Raw genomic sequence first — 17,942 nt, 5'->3', positions numbered from 1 at the left:
GGAACCTGAGGTTCTAGACAAGAGGAGGCTTATAGGCTGTGGGAAGACAAAATAGGAAGTAAACTAATGGAGTTCTGTTTTGGATTCTTTCCTCTCATTGCCTTGAGACAAAAACTGACTGTTCCCATATCTGCAGGGGCTCAGACTACTATAGAAATGCCTTCAGGAGTAAACAGAGTACTTATAAACAGCTGAGAAAACATGAGGGGACATTGGGCAGTCATGTCCCTATTCTTTTGTACCAAATCAGAGAGCTGGTGAAAAACAATCATCAGTTTTGGTTGCTGCTTCTTTCTGGTGGGATGGGGGAATGAGGGGAAATGTTGAAGTACAGACTTCGGGTATCACTTTGTTGATTTGATAAATTATTAATTGTGATTTTATCGGTGGCTTGGGGCTTTCCTACCTACCTCCCATCCTCTGAGCTCACCGAGAATGACATGGACTGAGTGCTGGCCTCTCCCTATATGTAATGCCAGATACAATAGTCAATCCAGAGGGAAATGGTCCTACAAAACCAAATATCAAGACATTGCAAGGAGCACAACTATTTCCAAAGGAAATAAAATTGGCATAAAGATTCTAAGAAAAGCTACAATGTTAGATCTAATGGCCCAAAATTTAAAAATAGTCTAATAAACATCCCAAAAGACATAAAGGAACATATTAGCAATATGTAACAAGAATAAGAAAACAAAGAAGCAAGCAGAACTATGAGGTACGAAAACTATAAAATCTGAAACATAGATTTCATAAAAAGTAGAATTAAAATAACAAATGAATTAATGAATTTGAAGACAAGTTTCAGGAAATCTTCAATGCTAAGGAAAAACAAGGAAATAGAAATATAAAAGAAAGACAAAGGGCTTGTCACTACTATCTGAATAACAGAGATGTGGAGAAAAAAATTAGAAATGATGAAGGTAACAAGACAAGAGACCATGGATTTTCAAAGGATTAAAGGAAACATAAAATCTAGAGTTGGATATAGAGCTATGTAGTCATTAAAATATGAGGTTATGATAATATGTTTTCAAGTATATAAGGCCTCATAAAACAGTTGTTGATTAAATACTCAAATAGAAAGAGAAGCAGGGTGCCTGGATGGCTCAGTCAGTTAGGCGTCCAACTTTAGCTTGGGTCATAGTCTCAGTGTTCCTGAGTTCCAGCCCTGCATCAGCTCTCTGCTGTCAGCACAGAGCCTGCTTCAGATCCTTTGTCCACCTTTCTCACACACATTCTCTCTCTTTCTCAAAAATAAAAATAAAAATAAAAAAAAGAAAGAGAAATGAAGAATGTCTTTAAAAGATGTATAAAGTAATCTATAAGAGAAAGGATTAAAAATCATACGATTATTTCAATAGATGCAGAAAAAGAATTGGACAAAGTACAACATCCATTCATGACAAAAACTCTCCACAAAGCACGTTTAGAGGGAACATAGCTCAACATAATAAAGGCCATACATGAAAACCCCACAGCTAACATCATACTCAATGGCAAAAAATGGAGAGCTTTTCCCCTAAGCTCAGGAACAAGACAAGGATGTCCACTCTTATCACTTTTATTCAATATAGTACTGGAAGTTCTAGCCACAGGAATCAGAAAACAAAAAAATAAAAGGCATCCAAATTGGTAAGGAAGAAGTAGAACTTTCACTATTTGCAGATGACATGACATTATATATAGAAAAACTACTAGAACTGATAAGTGAATTCAGTAAAGTCACAGGATACAAAATCAACATACAGAAATCCATTGCATTTCTATACATTAATAATGAAGCAGTAGAAAGAGAAATTAAGAAAACAATCTCATATATAATTACATCAAAAAATAAAAACCCAAGAATAATACTTAACCAAGTAGGTGAAAAATCTGTTCTCTGAGAACTATAAAATATTGATGAAAGAAACTGAAGATGACACAAGCAAATGGAAAGATATTCAAAGCTAATGGATCAGAAGGACAAAACTGTTAAATATGTATACTACCGAAAGCAACCTACAGATTTAATGCAACCCCTATCAAAATACCAACAGCATTTCTCACAGAACTAGAACAAACAATCCTAAATTTGTATGGAAGCACAAAAGACCCCAAATAGCCAAAGCAACTTCGAAAAAGAACAAAACTGGGGGTGCCTGGGTGGCTCAGTCGGTTAAGTGTCCAACTTCGGCTCAGGTCATGATCTCATGGTTTGTGGGTTTGAGCCCCGCGTCAGGGTCTGTGGTGACAGCTCAGAGCCTGGAGCCTGCTTCAGATTCTGTGTCTCCCTCTCTCTCTGCTTTTCCCCAGCTCATGCTCTGTCTGTCTCTCTCTCTCAAAAATAAATAAACATTAAAAATTTTTTTTTAAGAAATAGAACAAAACTGGAGGAATCACAATCCTAGATTTCAAGATACACTACAAAGCTATAGTAATCAACACAGTGTACTGGCACCAAAACAGACACATAGATCAATGGAACAGAATAGAGAGCCCAGAAATAAAAACAATTATATGGTCAATTAATCTTAGTCAAAGGAGGCAAGAATATGAAATGGGAAAAAGAGGTTCTTCAACAAATAGTGTTGGGAAACTGGACAGCTATGTGCAAAAGAATAAGACTGGAACAATTTCGTACACCATACACAAAAATAAACTCAAAATGGATTAAACACCTAAATGTGATACCTGAAACTACAAAAGTCCTACAAGAGAGGACAGGCAGTAATTTCTCTGACATTGGCCATAGCAACATTTTTCTAGATATGTCTCCTATGGCAAGGGTAACAAAAGCAAAAATACGGTATTGCAACTATATCAAAATAAAAAGCTTCTGCACAGTGAAGGAAGCAATCAACAAAAGAAAAAGGTAGCGTACTGAATGGAAGAAGATATTTGCATATGACATATCCAATAAAGAATTAGTATCTAAAATATATAAGGAACTGATACAACTCAATACAAATAATCCAATTGAAAAATGGGCATAACATGATCAGACATATCTCCCAAGAAGACATATAGATGGCCAACAGACACAGGAAAAGATATTCAACATCTCTAAACATCAGGGAAATACAAACCAAAACTATAATGAGATATCACCCTACACTTGTCGTGATGGCTAAAATTAAAAAAAAACAAGAAACAACAAGTGTTGGTGAGGATATGGAAAAAAAAGGAATACTTTTGCACTGTTGGTGGAAATGCAAACTGGGGTGCAGCCTCTGTGGAAAACAGTATGAAGATCCCTTAAAAAATTAAAAATAGAATTATATACCATATCATTCAGTAATTCCACTACTGGGTATTTAGCCTAAGAATATGAAAACACTAATTTGAAAAGACATATGCACTCCTATGCTTAATGCAGCATTATTTACAATAGCTAAGATATGGAAGAAGCCCAAGTGTCTATCGACAGGTTAATGGATAAAGAAAATGGTGAATAAACACAATAGAATATTATTCAATCATAAAAAAGAATGAAGTCTGGGCATTTGCAACAACATAGATGGATCTAAAGAGTATAATGCTAACTGCAGTAAGTCAGTCAAAGACAAATACCATATGATTTCACTCATATGTGCAATTTTAAGAAACAAACAAAAAAAGAAAGAAACCAAAAAACAGATTCTTAAGTATAGAGAACAAACTGATGGCTACCAGATGGGGAGGTAGGTGGGGTGGATGGGTGAAACAGGTGAAGGGTACACTTATTATTATTATTGTATTTAAGAGTACACTTATTGTGATGAGCACTGAGTAATGTACAGAATTGCTGAATTACTATATTGTACACATGAAAACAATATAACACTGTATGTTAACTGTACTGGAATTAAAATTTAAAAATTTTTAAAGGGAAAAAGAGAAAAAAGAACCCTACACTTATTAAAAAGATGATGCACAAAGTAATGCTGATAGAGTACCTTGGTAAAGTTTGTTGTCTTTAAAAATAGCAGCAAAGAAAAAGAGAAAAATTGACTGCAATATTTTGTTGTTTAAAGTAGATAGTAGCAACATGATGCAGTTGGGGAAGGTGAGAGAGACAACAGGATGTCAGAATGTACAAGAATCTTTTTTAGGGAAGATATATAAACACTACACTTTTAAGTAAGAAAAAATTAAAAAGATACACAAAGTGTGTGGAAAAAAACTGAAATAAGATGGTAGAAACACTTAAATGTATCAAAAAATTATGATAACTATTATATTTTTATTGAAAGTGTGTTTTGTTGTTAGTGGGTATATGAAATTCTTGCTTATAATCTCTACTTCTTCCTTTTGTAAGTAGAAATAACTTTAATTTTTCTTTTAATAATACACGGTTATTATGAAGTTTCAAATTCTAGGGATAAAGTGAGTATCTTCTAGAGTTAACTACCATTTGGTACATACTATAAAGGACATTAGACCAGATGACTGCTGATTTTTTCCCAACACATGCCTACCCTGAACTTATATACCTCACATATTTTTTTGGCAGAATATTTACCATTTATATAACCTTGACATATGTAACCAGAGTATGGCAACAACTTTAGTAGGGGATAGAAGGAACTCAATTCAGGGTATCACTAACCAAACTTTCTGTTTGTGGTAGAGTAGAAAACTAATGGACAATAGGATTAATTTAGGTATGGGGCAATGGGAGTTTAAGTGAAGCAAGACTGGGCAGATCAGAGCCCATTGGTCAGGGTTAAAAACTGAAGCTCTAATCAGTTCAAAAGGGGGGTGACCATTATCATATGGCTCAGTTAGATGTGGAGATTGAGGCTGTCTAGGTGTATCCTACGAAAGTGAGTCTGGACTATGTCTGCAGGTGGGGAGACCGTCAGGTGTCATCAGTACCTTGGGAGAAGACTGAAGAAGGGAGGAAAAAACTTGAATAGATCAAAAAGTATTTAAAGACATAAATAGCATTCATGGAAGTCTCACAAAAATCCTCAGAACCAGATAGGTTTTTTTTTTAAAGATTTTATTTTTAAGTAATCTCTACACTCAACATGGGGCTCAAACTCATAACCCCAAGTTCAAAAGTTGCATGCTCTACCAATGAAGCCAGCCAGGCACTCCATGAGTTTTAACATGAGTTAAACATTATGAGTTTTAACAAACATTAAAGAAACAGTAAATTCATATCTTGTAAAGTTGTTCCAGAAAATAGAAAAAGAGTAAAAGCTGTCCATCTTATTTTATTAGGCTGGTGTAAATCTTAATTGCAAAGTCAGACAAGGAAAATAAAGAGAAAACAATTACAGCACATTTCATTTAGGACTGTAGATTCTAAAATCCTAAATAAAATATTTGCTAACCAAATAAAATAACATTAAAAATAAAACACCATGATCACTAGAAACACAGGGATGGTTTCACATTAGAAATTCTATTCATATAATTCACAACGTTAATATACCAAAGGATAAATGTCATGTGATTGTTTCGAAGATGCATAAAAAGCATTTTATAGGGTTCAATAGCTATTTATGCATACGAAGCTAGAAATAGAAGAACTTTCATAATTTAGTAAAGGTTGTATGTTAAAAACCTTCAGTAAGCATTATACGTCAGTGAGAAGTGAGAAACTAGATGCATCCTCTTTAAGACTGGGCATAAGATAAGGATGCCCACTGTCACTACTACTGTTTAGTTCCAGATGAATTGATCAAAGGTATTAGAAAGAAGAAAAAAGTAAAAGTATGAGGATGGGAAGGGTAGAGAGAAAACTATCACTTTTGGAATTGATATATGATCATTTTTCTAGACAACAGAACAATCTATTAAGAATAAGAGAGTTCAGCAACATTGTTAGAACTTGTATCAATTTTCAAAAAATCAGTAGCATTTCTGTACACAAATGATATACATCCAGAAAATATTTTAATCAAGTTTTAAATATTGATGTTTACTCAAAGAATATCAAGCACAAGATTAAAAAGTTGAAAAAAATGGGATGCAGATATTTTTTAATATTTAAAACTAATAGGAAATGAATACCTAGAATACCTATGACAAACTCTTAAAGAACATTAGTCAAAAGAACCCATATGAAAAATAAAGAGTATGAACAAACAATTTCAGAAAAGGGAAGCCAAAAGGCCAATAAAAATATGAAGCAGTACTCAAACTCATTATTGATAAGAGGAATTAAAATTAAAATAATAAGCTATAAAATTATGCACATAATATTAGCACAAAATATTAGCAAGCTAGATAATGTTAAGGTTGGCAGGACTGACTGAGAAGGTTACTGCTAGTGAAAGTGTGGACCAAAGTATTTTATTTGGTAGAGCAACTGGCATAACTTGGTCAAGTTAAGTATAAACATGTATCCTATTACCCAGCAATTGTTCTCCTGCATATATATCCCAAAGAAATCCTTGCAAAGTCCACGATAAAGCAAGTGTGATAATGTTCATTATAGCAGTGTTTGTTGTGACAAAAGTCTGGATGGCAATCACTGGGAAATACAAGTAGTTAAAACATGGTAGCTACAAACGATGGAATACTATGCAGCAGTTAGAAGCGATGTAAACATGACAATATAAGTAAATGATAAACACTTAAGGTTAATTAAAATAAAATAGTAGGAAGAAAATGAAATACATAGCACAATACCATCTACGCATAATAAAATTTCATACACATAAAATGGGGCAGGGGGCAGGGTAGAGATATAATTAACCCAAGCCCAACTGTGAGATAACTGCTGAAGCTGAGAGATGGGCCCATGAAGATTCATAACATATTCTCTTCTTTTTTTAATTTATTTTAAATTTTCTATTTAAAATATTAAAAAATACATGTATATAAAAGCAATGCCTTATGAAAATACATATAAACAAAAGAGAATGGTGCAGTAGTTATTATAATGACTGTCAGAATGGTTTCCTATGGGTCAAGGTCAGAAGCATGGGACTAGAAATGAAAATAAAAGAATATGTATAAACAAATAAAATAAGTGCTTTGCATGGACCAATGATGACAGCGTGCAATGAACTGAGGAGCATGTTTAGCTCTATTCTTATGCAAAAGTTCCTTTAAAAAAAAAAGACTCCTTATTATTTTTTTCTTTAATTGAGAGGATCTGGTTTAAGACTGTGGAGATGGAGGAACTATAAAAATAATTGTCTAATTATTATAATTCAGAAAACAATTGAATAGCTGTTCCAAGGAACCAACTCACCATATGTTAACTATAGAAATGAATTAGAAGTAAGTAATGTCATTTATATTTTCAAGATAAGTCATTTCTGATAATAATATTCATCACAAAAAACTAGCAAAATCAATAAGCTGCTACCCACAAATTAAGGGGAAAAAATAGACTCTAAAGTAGTTGCACTCTAAAAGAATAAAGAAAAACAGAACAAAGGGAAAAAATTTCCACAGCAGAGGCTGTAAACTGTTTTATTTCGTTCACACATTTGGCAAAGGAGATTTTTTTCACAGGCAAAATTTTGTGCTGATATTTAAAAATTAGGACTTTTCAAAATCCATATTTATTTCTTCTGAAGATACAATAAAATTAGATTTTACAGTCTCTTATTTCCACTTAGAGAGGATTCTAGAGCTGAACAAAAATGTCCCATTTACTGGTCACATAGTCTCTAAGGTTACATGGTAACTGCCTGGCATGAAACATTATTTAAAATACTTTTTTCTTTTTTAACATTTTGTGCGCCTCATATCTCACTGAAAACTGTACCAAAATATATTCGGAAATATACTTAATAATGTGAACATGTAAGCAGTCATGGGAGGCATGGACAGAACATGTTAACTGAAAGGATATGGTAGGTAAAGAAAAATCTTTGGGGACTCAAGAAATAGTGAAAGGAGATTTGGTATTCAGAGGTAACACTCTGAGTATTTGAAAGTATGACAGAGTTTTTTGGAGTGGTTAAAGAACATGTTCCTAATGTAGTCAAAGAACTGATTAATGAATATGGTATTCAGAAGAAAGTGCAGTGAATAGTAGTTTTTGTTTAATCTTCCAAATTAAACTCTACTGAGTTGAGCCCACAGATTTAATGGAAGCTACTTCATTTCTTCTCCATTCTTCTTAATTGGTTTGCACACTTCCATAATAATATATCAATTTTATCCACTTCCTATTATAAATGACATATGACACTTCCTGTCATGATAGTGTTAGGGCATAACACCTTGTGTCTGAATATGAATGAATATGGTTTTGAAGTCACTTAGATAGGGCTAGTGATAAAACGAGTTTAGCAAGTCAAAGTACAGTCTGAAACCCTAACCATTTAAATGAGATGATTTATGAGGTTGTATCTATTACTTACCTTGAGTATCTATATTTTAAAGATCTTGTCTGTAAACCATATAACCTTCAATATCTACTTCCCATATGCAGAAACTGGCATCCTCAATAAGCATCTAAAAAAGAAACAAAAGAAAATATCATGAATTTGTGGTTATAAATATTGTTTATTTTAAACATATAAGCGGATGTAAAAATTATTCTTTATGATTTTATTAAGTTTGGACAAGGGGAGGCATATCTCATAGGACATATTTTATATAAATAAACACCAGTAATAATGAGATCTTTCCATTTAGAAGAATCAGAAAGTTTTGTGGAACATATATTTTGATTCATGCCAGAAAATTTAGTGCTTTCCATTGTCCTAATTTTATCTGGCTACCAAGTTTCTATGAGCATTTTTAAGAAATATAATTTTAAATACATTGATTCTGAGGTTCTACATGAACATAGCCCTACCCCAGGAAATATTTTCCTTGCTCAAATGGATCACAAAAATATATTCTTGATTATATCTGAGTTGCTTATAAATGCCAAAATCAAAGAGATCAACTAGTTAAATATCATCCTCATAAAAAAGGTCAATATTACTTAAACTGCCCAATCAGTACTTTATAAACACCAACCTAAGGAAGCTTTCAGAGATCTTTTAAGAGAAATTGCCACTAATTGAGAATTAGGATTATCTAAACAAAATGTTCTTTCCTAAAAGAATATGATTTTGGAATGAAACTGGACCACTTTCTTACATGGTACACAAAAATAAATTCAGAATGGATGAAAGACCTGAATTTGAGACAGGAAACCATCAAATCCTAGAGAACATAGGCAGAAACCTCTTTGACTTTAGCCATAGCAACTTCTTACCAGAAATGTCTTCAGAGGCAAGGGACACAAAAGCAAAAATGAACTATTGGGACTTCATCAAGATAAAAAACTTCTCAGGGAGCCTGGTGGCTCAGGGGCTGAGCATCTGACTCTTGATTTTGGTTCAGGTCATGATCTCACAATTCGTGAGATCAAGCCCCACACTGAGCTGCCAGCATAGAGCCTGCTTGGGATTCTCTCTCTCTGGCCCTCTCCCATCCTCTCTCTCTTTCTCTTTCTCAAAAATAAATAAATAAACATTTTTTAAGGAGATAAAAAGCTTCTGCACAGTGAAGGAGACAATCAGTAAAACTAAAAGGCAGCCTACAGAATGGAAGATATTTCCAAATAACATATCTGATAAAGGGTTAGTATCCAAAATGTATAAAGAACTTATTAAACTAAACACTCAAAACAAATAATCCAGCGAAGAAATGGGCAGAGGACATGAATCAATACTTTTGAAGACATCCATATGGCTAACAGACAAATGAACAGATGATCAACATCACTCATCCCCAGGGAAATACAAATCAAAACCACAATGAGATACCACCTCACACTAGTCAGAATGGCTAAAATTAACATCACAAGAAACAGATGTTGGTGAGGATATGGAGAAAGGGGAACCTTCTTGCATTGTTGGTGGGAATGCAAACTGGAGCAGCCAGTCTGGAACACAGTATGGAGTTTCCTCAAAAAGTTAAAAATAGAACTACCTACAATCCAGCAAATGCACTACTAGATATTTATCCAAAAGATACAAAAATACAGATTCATTGGGGTACATTTACCCCGATGTTTATAGCAGCATTATAAACAATAGCCAAGATATGGAAAGAACCAAATGCCTATCGACTGAAGAATGGATAAAGAAGATGTGGTATATGGGGCATCTGAATGGTCAGTTGATTATCCAACTTTGGCTCAGGTCATGATCTCAAGGTTCATGGGTTCAAACCCTGCATTGGGCTTGCTGCTGTCAGCCCGTCAACACAAAGCCTGCCTCAGATCCTCTGTACCCCTTTCTCTCTACACCTCCCTGGCTCATGCTCTCTCTCAAAAAATAAATGCAACATAGGAAAAGAGATGCGTTACATATGTATGTAATGGAATATTACTCAGCCATCAAAAGGAATGAAATCGTGCCATTTGCAATGAAGAGTCTGAGCTACAGTGTACTATGCTAAGCGAAATAAGTCAGGCAGAGAAAGACAAATACCATATGATTTCACTCATGTGGAATTTAAGAAATAAAACAGATGAACATGTAAGAAGAGGGGAGAAAGAGAGAGGGAAACAAACTATAAGAGACTTTATGATAGAGAACAAAATGAGGGTTGATGGAAGGATGTGGCAGGGAGATGGGCTAAATGGATGATGGGTATTAAGGAGGGAACTTGTTGTGTTGAGCACTGGGTGTTATATGTTAGTGATGAAATTAAATTCTACTCCTGAAAACAATATTACACTATATGTTAAGTAACTAGAATTTAAATAAAAATTTGAAAAGAAAAAAAATAAGTCTTGAGAATGTAATGTACAGCACAGAGAATGTAGTCAATAATATTGTATTAACTTTGTATGGTAACAGATAGTAGCTAGATGTATTGTAGTGATTGCAATGTATACAAATGTGGAATCTCTATGTTGTACACATGAAACTAATGAAAAATATGTCAATTATACTTAAATAAAAAATGGCCACACATAAACACACACAGAAGAATTTTATTCTCTCTTTGATTTTTTTAAAAAACAAGCCTAAGACAAGCAGTTAGGGAAACAAGGATTTGAAGGATATAATGCCATACGAATATGTGATTTTGAGTATTATGGATTCCCAAGCCAAACAGCGATAGTTTTTGGATTCAATTACACGATCCTTTTGCTCATTGCTGTAGATCTCTCATTAGAGTAGTTTCTTAGTTACAGCTGCACATTAAAAATACTTGGGGGGTGGGTGCTTGGGTGGCTTAGTCGGTTGAAATCTGACTTTGGCTCGGGTCATGGTCTCAGGTCATGATTTCAGGGCTCGTGAGTTTGAGCCCCATGTTGTGCTCTGTGCTGACAGTTCAGAGTCTGGAGCCTTCTTCAGATTCTGTATCTCCCTCTCTATCTGCCCCTCCCCCACTTGTGCTCTGTCTCTCTCTCTCAAAAATAAACATTAACAAATATTCGGGACACTTTTAACTATACTGAGATTTGGTATATTTCTTAGATATTCTTATTTAACTGGTATGGTGTGGTGCTGGGGCCTAGGGTTTTTGTTTGTTTGTTTGTTTGTTTGTTTGTTTGTTTTTAAGTATTAAGAAGGAGAGACACCTGGGTGGCTCAGTCGGTTGAGCAATGGACTCTTGGTTTTGGCTCAGGTCATAATCTCATGGTTTGTGGGTTCGAGCCCTGTGCTGGGCTCTGTATTCTCTCTCTCTTTCCCTGCTCTCTCTCTCTCTTTCTCAAAATTAAAAAAAAAAAAAAATTAAAAAGCATTAAGGAAGGGTATCAGTCCTTCTGTGAGTGGGAGGGGGCAAAAGAGAGTGAGACACTGAATCAGGGTCCAGGCTCTGAGCTATCAGCACAGAGTCCAACATGGGGCTCAAACTCATGAACTGTGAGATCAGGAGCCGAAGTCTGATGCTTAACCGACTGAACCGCCCAGGCACCCTCTAAGATTATATTTCTAATCTTAAAAGATAATCCTGAGGCATCCTGGATAAGAAATAACTTTAAAATATAAATAGGACTTTAGCAATAAATCAATGTAGATAAGCTAAAATAATGTTTATGGGTAATGTATTTTGTAAGCTGTGCTATCCTCCTAACCTAAGTAAACTGTGTAGGTAATCAACAAAATACTATGGCAAAAAAGAGAAAACTAAATTTATTCTATAATGACAATTTAACCCCAAACTACATAAATAATTACAAACATGCCCACAATGTCTCAGAATTAAAAATGTTTTGGCCTTAACTTAGCAGTGGGGAATAAGCTCTTCTACTATCATTTGCTCTAAGTGCAAAGCAACAAATTCTCAAAGAAAAAGTCTTGAGTCATTTCCTTCAACACACACACTAACATAGCTTACTAAAAATAAGATGAAATAGGCTGTTAACATTTTAGTCTTGAAAATTCTTTTAAAACAAGTCCAGAAATACTTTGTAATAAAAATAATATATTCATATGCACATACTCTGTAGATTCTTTCTGAAAAAGAAAAGTCTAATAAACAGAGGTGAATATCCAAGTCTGTGCTATACATAATAAGGATGATGATCTCAGTAACTGCTAAACCTTTAGAGAAAATTATAATTATTTTCACTTATCTACCTAGTATGGAGGTGCTCCTAATAAAGTATTCTTTCTACATGCATGTGCTGCTAACTACTTCAGGTTTTCCTATTAAGTTCACATCAATCTTCAGTTTATGACTAAAGTTGATTCTTTTCCCAGAACTAGTTCTGCTTAATAGCTAGTAAACAGTCATGGACTTCCTAAATGTCTTCACAAACACAGAGCCACCTCTCAAATCTGCAGGATCGGATGCAAGTTTGCCTCTGGTTTATAGCTATGCAATGAAATTCCAATGTCTTTTGGCAAGACTCATGATCTTTTACTATTTGACCCCAGATGCCTTTTGCTGTTTATCTCTCATCTCTTCATCAACCAAAACTTGGCTCAAATACTGCTTCCTCCTTGAAGGAAATTTCCATGAACCAGACACTAAAAGCTTTCTTTCTTTTTCTGACTTCCAACACTAATTATTGCCAAGTTACTTAGGTAATTAATCAGGTACTCACTTATGGTCCTTTATCTCTATCTTTTATTTTTAAGATTTGGCATGTTTGCTTTATTCCCTCAACTAAATTATAATTTCCCAGCAAGCCCTAGCTTGAAAGCATTTAATAAATATGTGATGATTTTATTTATTGGTCTTCCCATTAACTGAGCATAGCATTTTACAGTGATTGAGTGAAGCACCCAGCTTTTCTCCTTAGTATACTTTACAACTATGAATGATTTAAACATTGTAATTTCCCTAAGCTGCAAGAACTTTTGAGGTTACTGCACCTTACTCTCTTAATGTCTCACGATGTAGGTAATTATAGCAACTGAGAGTAATGGCATAATAATTGCTGTTAATAATAACAACTGAATAAAGAAAAATGAACATTATTTTTTTAATATTTGAAGGGATACATACATCCTGATGCTTATAGCAGAGCTATCAACAATAGCCAAATTATTATGGAAAGAGCCCAAATGTCCACTGACTGATGAATGGATAAAGAAGATGTGGTGTGTATGTATGTAAATATATGTATATATATGTATATATATGTATATATGTATATATACACATATACATATACATATACATACACACAACGGAATATTACACATCAAAATGAATGAAATCTTGCCATTTGCAATGATGTGGAAGGAGCTAGAAGGTATTATTCTAAGTGACACATGTCAGTCAGAGAAAGACAAAATATCATATGATTTCACTCATATGTGGAATTTAAGAAACAAAACAGATGAACATAGAGGAAGGGGGGAAAAAGAGAGGGAGGCAAACCATAAGAGACTCCTAAATATAGAGAACAAACTGAGGGTTGATGGATGGGAGGTGGGCATAGGATGGGCTAAATGGGTGATGAGTATTGAGGAGGGCACTTGTTGGGATGATCACTGGGTGCTGTAAGTGATGAATCACAAAATTCTATCCTGAAAGCAGTATAACACTGTGTGTTAACTAGAATTTAAATAAAAACTTAAAAAAAGAACATTTAAAAAGTAAATTAAATTCTATTTAAATACATGTAACACAGAAGTCCTAGGGAACATGGTTTAGTGTTTCCTTAGAAAAACTACATACTTCGGGGCGCCTGGGTGGCGCAGTCGGTTAAGCATCCGACTTCAGCCAGGTCACGATCTCGCGGTCCGTGAGTTCGAGCCCCGCATCAGGCTCTGGGCTGATGGCTCAGAGCCTGGAGCCTGTTTCCGATTCTGTCTCCCTCTCTCTCTGCCCCTCCCCCGTTCATGCTTTGTCTCTCTCTGTCCCAAAAAAAATAAATAAACGTTGAAAAAAAGACTTTAAAAAAAAAAAAAAAAGAAAAACTACATACTTCAATAAGAACCAACAACTCTATAAATAGCACAATACTCTATATATCACAAAAGAATTCAATGTATACAGATTACTCTTTAAAGACCAAAAATACAAACTTATAGATAATAAACAATAAATGTATCCAAGATTTTTAAAGTTGCTAACACTTCTTCCTTGCTTTGAAATACAGTAATGAGAGCTAACATTTATTGATTTCTAAATTCTAACCATCATTAATTAATTTAATCTTTACAACAATCCTAAGAAGTACTATTATCATCTATATTGTATGGATAGGGAAATTGAGGAACAGAGAAATTAACTTGTTGAAGCTTTCACAGTTAATAACTGTCAGAGCTAGATTTCAAACTCATGCAGTCTACAATTATCTACAGTATTTCTTTTTTTTTTTTCAACGTTTATTTATTTTTGGGACAGAGAGAGACAGAGCATGAACGGGGGAGAGTCAGAGAGAGAGGGAGACACAGAATCGGAAACAGGCTCCAGGCTCTGAGCCATCAGCCCAGAGCCCGACGCGGGGCTCGAACTCACGGACCGTGAGATCGTGACCTGGCTGAAGCCGGACGCTTAACCGACTGCGCCACCCAGGCGCCCCTACAGTATTTCTTAAAGGCACTATACATTAAACTAAAATCTTCAGTAGTTCCGGAAGCCTTACTTAATGTATCTGTATATAAATTTCTGCCTTATACCCTCCACCCTTTTCCAAGGTTTTTGAGATTTCCCACTCAAAGGAGAATGCCACGGAGGTCCACTTCAACTCTTCTTCTCACAAAAAGATGATTTCAAAGTCTTCATTTAGTGTTACATACTTTCTATTTCTGTACAATTTACAGAATAAAATCTGTAAAATTTACATAATAAAGCATAATACTAAAGGTTTATGTTAAAAACCCTGTCTTGATTTGAATGTGATGTTCTATGAGTCTAAAGACATTAAGATCCATTAAGTATGGTTCAGTAATGGGATATCATATTCATGGATTTAACTCCTTAGAAATTTTTTAATGAAAAACTATACCTTCTTAAAATATTACTGCACTCCCAAATTTGAAATATGGCAGTTTTTACAGGAAGAAAACATGCTTTCCACTTCCCTGAGCTATGGAACTATATCAAAACCTAAACTTTTATAGGTGGTTACTCTCATAGTATTAGCAGTATACAATACTGTGGACCTCAAGATCCCATTTATTCTAACAGGTGACTTAAAAATAATTCTAATTTAGGGGTACCTGGTGGCTAAATCAGTTAAGCGTCCAACTCTTGATTTCAGCTCAGGTCATGATCTCATGGTTCATGAGTTCGAGCCCTACATCAAGCTCTGCACAGGCAGTGCAAAACCTTCTTGGAATTCTCTCCTTCTCTCTCTCTGCCTGTCCCTCATGTGCTCTCTCTCTCTCTCTCTCTCTCTCTCTCTCTCTCTCCTTCTTTCTAAAAATAAATAAATAAACTTAAAAAAATTCTAGTTCACAAATTTCATATGTGGCTGAATGGAAACAGATCATAGCAAAAAATTATGGAATAAAATAAAACTTCACAAAGTATTTTATTTCAATAAAAAACAAACATTAAAATAATTAAAAATATTTTTAAGCCATGTCTGCTTTTTTTTGTTTCCATATTTCTTCAGTATAACAAGAGTTCTAATCATGTAATCAATGGAAGATTTGTTTTCTCAACTGTTTGTCATAGAGCATAATCTTAGCCTGAGCATATTTAAGCATTGCTTAGTACCAGTTAAGTCCATTATTAGGTTTATTCCCAATCACGTATTTAGTGGACCTTGCATAACTTTGATTTATGGTTTTAACACAACCATTCTATTTTTAAGTCAACAACATAAAAGACTCTTATTGGATACACCCCAGTCAGTGTCAAAACAAATAACCATAGGTAATTTGAAATCCTGTCCATTAAATTAGGCCTTGCCTTTAGCCCTCTTGCAACTTGCCCAGATGACCTGGCTTCAGTTAAGAAACTATATTTAGAGTCCAACATAACTGAAGTTCTTTCTATAAAAGTTGATAATAACCAGGCTATCCAAGGTATAAGAGTAAGTAGCATTTCTTTTTCATTAGAAAAAGACCTCTTCCACTGGAATAAATTATCAATTTGGTTCTGACAGACCACCTTAATAACATCTATTATTTGGGAAATACCAATTAGTGATATTTGGGTACACTAACATGCCAAACACTTTAAGAGCTGACATTTTTGGATAGAAAGAATTAAGTACAACATTTTGGCAAATATAGTACCAAGAACATGCATATAAATATTCTGGCAATAACAAATTCATTATGCTGGTTATCCTATTGGGTTGGTTGATAGACAATTAATGAGCTAATAGGGCTGGGACATAGAAAATGGGTTAGCAACCCATTTATTACTCTAATTCTATGTAGCTTCTCCCAACCTCAAAAATAAGGTACTTGAAAACCACTAAGGATCTCTCAACTTAAGGTTGAGAAAATAAGTATGTTCTAGAGAAAAACAAATGGGGTTTGGTGATTAAAATAATGTAAATATGAAGGTCTATGTTAATAGGTTTATATTCAATAAAACAAAAACATTTTAAAAAATCATTCCACTTATTCTTTCATGCACCAGAACTTTTCAAGGATTTCCTCTATGGCAGTGTTACAGAAATAAATTACAAAGCTATTCCATATACATTTATTATATTTTATAAAGCTATTTTACTTTTAGAAATAATAAATACACTAATGACCTTGCTCTCTGCCTTGCTCTAAATGCTGGTAATGTTAAAAGTTTATGACTAGGATGTTACTGATGTTATATATCTTCTCAGGTTCTGCCTTTTGCCTCTCTGACTCCTGACTCAGTAGTCTCTATGAGACATTTCTAGCAATATATCCCTGTTATTTTTTTCACAGCGTCTTTAGAAATCACTACCACTGACATCGCTTCCATTTTCTTTTTAAAAACCTCATGTTCCTCTTTTTCTCATTATAATCATTAACAGCAGTTGCCCACCTTTCCAGAATGCTGGAAATAAAATATTTTAATGCTAAAAAGTTCTACACAGGAAACAAAAAAGAAGAGAGAAAAAAGCAACAGTGATAACTCCTGTTGATTTCTTTGTTCAGGATTATGCTAAAAGTGTACTGGCATACACCTCTGAGATATTGTGGGTTTGGTTCCAGATCACCACAATAAAACAAATATTACAATAAAGTGAGTCAAATGAACCTTTTGTTTCCCCACTGCATGTAAATGTTATGCTTACACTATACTGTAGTCTATTCAGCGTGCAATAGCATGATGTCTAAACAATGTATATACCTTAATTAAAAAAATACTTTATTGCTAAAAAATGCTATCGTCTGAGCTTTCAGAAAGTCATAATCACTAATCACCATAACAAAATAATAATAATAATAAACTTTGAAATACTGTAAGAATAACCAAAATGTGATACAAAGACACAAAGTGACTACTGTTAGAAAAATGGCGCCAAAAGACTTGCCCAAAGGAGGGTGGCCGCCAACCTTCAAAGTGTAAAAAAACGTATCTGTGGAGCACAATAAAACGAGGTAAGGTGGTAGATGGAATTACGGACAAGAGATGGGGATATCAAAGGGGGAATTTCAACATCAGAGGGTATGCTTAAATTCCTTCTGAAACATGGTAAC

General features: G+C 34.3%; 1 protein-coding gene across 3 annotated transcripts in view; it reads right to left on the bottom strand.

Annotated features, from left to right (window-relative positions):
- Positions 1-17,942, bottom strand: part of MBD5 (methyl-CpG binding domain protein 5) — a 447,015-nt gene that overhangs the window by 267,546 nt on the left and 161,527 nt on the right. For all 3 annotated transcript variants that reach the window (XM_043576637.1, XM_043576639.1, XM_043576638.1), the window contains exon 2: positions 8,301-8,394. The gene's annotated coding sequence lies outside the window, so the exon portion shown is untranslated. The remainder of the gene's footprint in view (positions 1-8,300; positions 8,395-17,942) is intronic.

The sequence above is a fragment of the Prionailurus bengalensis genome, chromosome C1 (genome assembly GCF_016509475.1).
Source record: "Prionailurus bengalensis isolate Pbe53 chromosome C1, Fcat_Pben_1.1_paternal_pri, whole genome shotgun sequence".
Classification (NCBI taxonomy): Eukaryota; Metazoa; Chordata; class Mammalia; order Carnivora; family Felidae; genus Prionailurus; species Prionailurus bengalensis.
The sequence above is the reverse complement of the archived record's forward strand: the minus strand, read 5'-3'. Positions and strand labels throughout refer to the sequence as shown.